Source organism: Numenius arquata, chromosome Z, assembly GCF_964106895.1.
Source record: "Numenius arquata chromosome Z, bNumArq3.hap1.1, whole genome shotgun sequence".
Lineage (NCBI taxonomy): Eukaryota > Metazoa > Chordata > Aves > Charadriiformes > Scolopacidae > Numenius > Numenius arquata.
In genome coordinates, this window is record NC_133616.1 from 83,095,417 (window position 1) to 83,101,881 (window position 6,465).

Sequence of the window (6,465 nt, forward strand, 5' to 3'; positions counted from 1 at the left end):
CACAGTCACAAATGCGATTTTAAAATAAAGATTGCATCAGAGTGGCCACTTACTGAGCGAGTAAAAAGGAAAAATACATGATCTGAATGGAAATCAGGTGAGGATCAAACACCTCTGTAAGTATGAGCTTTGTCAAGAGACATTATCTAACAGCAAGGTGCATCTGCAGAAAATATAATGTTCCTAACTGTTCTAGCGATTTATTTTTAAGTATTGAAGGACAAAGTATTTGTAGGGTCAGCCAGAAGTCATCATTGACGGGAAATATGTGAGATCACACAGAGATTAAGGAGGAAATACATTCAATTCATCCAAACATTACAATAATAGGATTAGAAAATAATAGGATTATAAATACTAAACCTTTGAGGATAAATTCTACTGTTGAGGAGATCTGTGACTGGATCTCTTGATTGTCTGCAGATCTCTTTACATCAGTAGAGGAACAGGAATCATTTGGAGCACTTCCTGACTTAATTTGGGTGGTGTTTCAAACCAATTCTGACATATGATGTGGCCTCTCCAAAGCCCTTTCCAGGCATATTTTCCTGTAATTCTATGATAGCTTAAGTGTGAATTATTTGTGTAAGGAGCTCTGTTCATCACACTACACACACAAAGAGGAGCAGCATGAAATAAAAGCTGTTACTTAACTTCTCTTTACAAACAAAGACCAGGGTCATAATACAAAAATAATTGTGTTGTGATGGATTATCTCATACAAGGGATGTAACTTTCCACTGCTTTTCACTCTTAGACAAAGCTGTATTTTGTAGATGATTCTGTTTTTACACTTGTTTTGAACCAGTTGGCAGTATAGTCAGGCTGGGGTTTTTTTTCCCCTAAAAGGCCAAATGTAAAATTACACCTTTGTCATTTTACAGTGGGGTAAGTTCCAAGTTTCCCCTCCCATCAGGCTACAAGGCAGACAACACAAGAGGAAAATAATGTGGACCACAGTCACAGGTTTGATATTTAAATCATACTTGTTTGGTTCTCAATGCCACACTGGTGCAAGTGGCACTCGTCAGCCATATATATTTATTTGGGGATCCATTTTATACAGAAGTTAAGTGTATTTCATGGCAATCCGCTGCTGAATTTGATCTGTACATTCCAATTCTGCTGAATTACTCTGAGCTGAAATCCACACGAAGTTTTAAGAACAAAGATTTAAGATTTACTTCAGGACACTATATTAGATTATGAGGTTGTTCATCCATTTATTTAAACACGCACATTTTGAGTTCTTGCTCTGTATCAGCTACTCTTCTAAATGATAAGAAGTTAAGCTATATATATATATATATATATATCAGAGGAGGATAACCGAAACTGAAAAAAAGTGGACTAACATGGAGCAGTAAGGAAGTGCCCAGGGGACAATGTGAAGTTGGAAGCTCTCATCCTTCCCTCATGAAAGCAGCGGGATTGGGGGATAGATCCTGCATACGTATCTGAGTGCACGTGCCATACAGAAAAGCAGAGGTGTTAGAACTCCATGCACAACCACAGAACCGTTTTATTCACATTGCAGAGACATGGTGGGACAGTTCATGCAACTGGAAAACAACGGTGGATGGATAGAGACCGACGAAGTAAAGATGGTGCCTTCCTTATGGAGCTGCAGGAAACAGTGGAGAGGCCTGGAAATCATGGGGGATTTTAATGACCTTGAAATTTTCTGGAAAGTCAATATAGCACAATACAAGTATATGAGAGATTCCTGGGGCGTGTTGATGACAACCACTTGATACAACAGACCAATGAGCCAGTTAAGGCAGAATGCATTGCTGGACCCATAGCTCACAAACGAGGAAGAACTGATGGATAATGTGAAGAACAAGGGAAGACTTGTGTGACTGTAGAGTTTAACATCCTAAGAGAAATTAGTAGGATAAATAAGAAAATTACAACCCTGGACTTCAAGAGAGCAAACCCTTTGGCTTACTTGGGAATCTGCTTGGAAACACCCACTGGCATCTTGGAGGCCTGGTCAAGCTTCAGGAATAACCTCCTGAAAGCACAAGTACGGTCTGTTGTAACGTGCAGTAAATTGAGCAAACATGGCAGAAGGCCAGCACAGATGACCGGAAACGTCCTGGGTGAAACTGAAAGCTGAAAGAAAGGCATAAAAGCCAGTAGGTGACCCAGATATATAGAACAATTGCCCAAGAACGGAGGGATGGAGGTAGGGAAAGGCTGGAGAAAATTCAGGAGGAGCTGAATCTAATGACTAATGCAAAAGGAAACAAGGAGGACTTCTAGAAATTGACAGTAGCAAAAGGAAGACTGAGGAAAACGGAGGAAGAGACCTGCTGACGAAAGACTTGGAAAAGGCCAACATACTCAACAACTATTTTTTCTCCATTTCTTCTGGCAAGGTCTGCCTCATCTGCCACAGAGACAGCTGTATCTCAGCAGCTTGTGTCCAGTGGCTTCTGAAAGCAATATGTTATCACTCAACATCGTAACAAAAGGCTGTCTCCATGCTGACATGATTTTTGTTGTTTCACCACTTAAAAGAGGAAGCCCATGAGAAAAAAAAAAAAAAAATTAAAATCTGGAGAACTAGAGAGCTATCCATCCTGCTAATAGCTGCACGCTGGGATCGTGTATCCACGGGGGACTATGCAGCAGTTTGGATGCGGGAGGCATTTGTTTGTAACTGGAAGGGTACCAATCCTGATGTATGGGAGAGAGGAGAGATCATTCTGAAAGATGCGAGTGATTAATAACGACTGTGCATCGTTGCTGTTCTGGTTTGGGGTTTCTCTCTACAGCAGTGTGAATAAAATATAACATTTATATTAAGTGCATTCATATATCTGGTAGAACGTCTCATACTGTGCCAGAAAGCATGAGAAAGAGAAGTTAGGGATTTGCTAAACCTGTCAAGAAATGCTCATATAAGAAAAAAGTAAATCCATATAAAATATGTACCTTTTTAGGCAGTGTTTTCAGAAAACTAGAAGAAACTAACCATCAACAAATTTAGAGGAAGCAAGAGCTTTTTTATTTGGTACTCAGCATCAGAAAGTAAGAAAGGTATTGGTCATGCTTGCAGAGGTTTTTTAAATTATCCTTGTGCAAGATCTGTCTCTCAGCAGTAGTTTTCTCCTGTGCGGAGTGGATTAAAGAAAATATTTGTACTTTTTAAAGAAGTTAGGCAGAGTTTTGTGCCATCTTTTATTAACAAATCAATTTAAACAAAATTTGTAAAGTTGCTTTTTAGGAGAAAGACAATTGTATGAAAATGGGGAAATAATTTTTACTGGCATTTCCAAAGTTAAAGATTTTGCTTTGACCTTCTTAGATTCACAAAGATCCCTACCTACCAAGCACAAATTGGGGTTATATGAGATGTACCAATAGCCCTTCACCTCCCCAAATAGTATGGTCTGACATGTAGGCAATTTACATAGGAAGTCGAAGGTCTCAAACCACATCCATGGGGTGTGTGACCTGGGCCAGGAATCTGGAAGGCGGCTTCTTACCTTGCACAAAAAAAAAAAAAAAAAAAAAAAAAAAGGGTCTCTGGACAATAGGACAGACCTGGGTTTGTCATTCTCAGTTCTTCTTATGAGTCATTTACTGTTCCAACCAATAATCACTTCTATATGCAAATTAGGCTATAGAGATCCTAAAACATCTTCTACCCCAGTATTTGAGACACCACCTGAGAGGGTCCATGCTTGGATTAAACCTCTATTAGACACTGAAGGAGCCCATGTCTCATTTTTACCAGGCAAGTGTGCTAATCACTAGGCTGTAGAGAAACATAAAGCCAGATTTGTCACCTTCTTCTCCTCAGTTTTGTAAATGGTATCTAAACTCCCTTTTATTAATGTTGCCCATCATTTCAACAACTTCTTTTTTATTAAAAATGTCTAAATTTGTACTTTTACTTTGTCTTAATTTTACCCCAAAGATTTTGCTTTATTTCAAAATTTTTATTTATTTTTAAATTTATTTTTACCTCAGCAAAAAATGTTTGTTAGTCACACATATCTCCTTCATATGCAGTCTAGAGGAAGAGCTCTCTTATTGCATTATTAATTTGTCTAATGCATCCGAGACAGAAAATGCATCAAAAATAATGCTCCAAGTGCTTTACAAAGTTGACTTCCACCAAAATAAAACCATGGATGGCCTACAAAAATCTCAATGGTAATCCATCTGCCTTTCCCCATTTTTGACCTTGTGCTACAGATGCATGTATTTCATCTTACATGTATCATCACTTAGTACGCATTGTTATCATGCCTACATGTTGTGTGCAAAATTTGCAAGGGATGGTAAAAATTGCTGTCCCTCCATGCGGGTGGTGATGCACATCACATTTCTCTCTGCAGATCCCTCTTTTTTGCCATTCTCCCTGATACCTAATTCAATATATATGGGGAATACCAGGCTTGCTCTCTGACGACGAGGTGCCCACTGCACTTCTCCGACCACCTCATGGTAGAGACCGGGTGCCGCGTTAACTGTGGCTGAAGAGACATTCCCTTTCTTCTGAGCTGCAGTGACAGATGGTAACAGGGATGACTGGAGAGAACATTGGTGACCCACGGGGCAGATACCAACGAACACAGAGGCACACACCATTTTTAGCCGTGGGTGAAGCTAGGTAGGCATACAGACTAAAAAAAAGTCTTCAGCAAGGTCTGCTCCAATAATTTGTACCTGGAAGAAGAAATATATTATTATAGTTATCCTGTTAACTGACTGTGGGTTCACAACGTCACATTTAAGTTGACGATGAAGTCAAAGTTTGCCGTGTAACGTGTCATTTAGCCACAAGTACCACACAGAGTCCCAATGCGGGTGGTGGGAATCCTGGCTACAGACAAAGTGAGCTCTCAGCTTCCCAGGGCTACAGGCAAAGACAACAGTAGTACTTCTACCTGCACTCCTTAAGATGAAATCCCTTTCTGAAGGAGAAACGGGCCCCAAATCGGGGCAAAGGAATTCTAGAAATTCAGGGGAAAATGGAAAAGGGTCTATTGCTCACTTTCTTCGCATACCTATGAATATTTGAGGTCAATCTTCCATGTGTTGGCCTTCCACTTCTGCATCACTCATCTCCATTTTCAGCATGTATTGCAATAAATTCGATATTCTTGACAATATGCTCCACTCATCCATCTCTGGAGCGTTTTATGTAAATTGGGCAACAATGCTGGGCTAGATGTAAAACTGGATGTATAACAACTCCTGCACCTCAGTACAACTGAAAATACCTATTGACCCTGACAGCTAAAGCAAAGCTCAGTACCTGAGCACGTTCTGCTTTTTTCCAGTGTGGAGGCATTAGGCATTCAGGGTGCAATGCTCTCCTTCGCATCCAGCAGCAGGGTCCAGCACAAATCGAACCAGAGCAGTCGGCACGGGTGGAATGAGCTCTGTTTCTGTCTTGTTTGTCCTAAGCCATTCTTAAAACCTCCAGTTGGTTGTAAGAACATGCCAGCATGAAGGATTTATTCCAAGGAGAGGAAAAGAACTGTGTGAACAAGCAGGGAAGAACTAGTTGCTTTTTCCCTAACACTTCCAGAAAGGAACCTTAACTTTTTTTAAGTTCCAAAATGTTTATTTAAGTAAGTTGCACTTTTTTGTTCTTAAATTTTTAGCCCTGTGTTACTGTGCTCTGAATAAAACCACAAATACAAAGAATAAAAACCTTGGAAAGCAGCTGATCCTTTGTTACCTCAAGTCGAGTCAGGACAAAAACTTTTAAAGAGAAATTAGCTTGTTCTACAGGATACCCAATTATTATTTTTTTTTTCCACAGCCTCGTGTACGTGAAATGAGGTCCTGGATTTCCAGAGACTTTGCCAAGTGTATATCTTTTTAAATTTGATGCAGGTCTTTGATATTCTGCATTAGTGCAGTCACTGGTTCTAAACAAGTAAGTCTTACTATTCATATGCATCATAGCCAAGCATTAGATCTTCCTAAGCATATTCATCCTTTTAATGCTTAGTCTGTAGTATTGTGTGTGGTCAGACAGATAATGAGTTATTCAAAGACAGAGAAAAGATAAAGTAAGTGAATCGTTCAAACAAACACATACTTTAGCTTGTACGATATGCATATTTTGGAGAATATCCATTTTTTAATAACAGACTTATTGTCTGAAGGTATTGAGAAAAATTTCCTCTTATTCACGGATGAAAACAAACGTTCTTCATATGATCTTTCCTTGGGAAAATACGAAGAGTGAGGAAAACTTTGATTCCCCAAGTGGGAGGTTCCAGAAATAGGAGTGTTTTGGAATTTATATGATTCAGACTCCCAGTATAAATTAAAGGATTTTTAAATTCAAACAGTCTAGAGAACACTTCTGAAATGGCCTGTAAGTTCTTCCAGGAAAAAAAAAAAAAGGATGTCAGTGCTGATTGACAATGAACTATAGAATACTTTCACACTTTCACAGCAAATTGAAGAGAGCCAGTATTTTAAGGG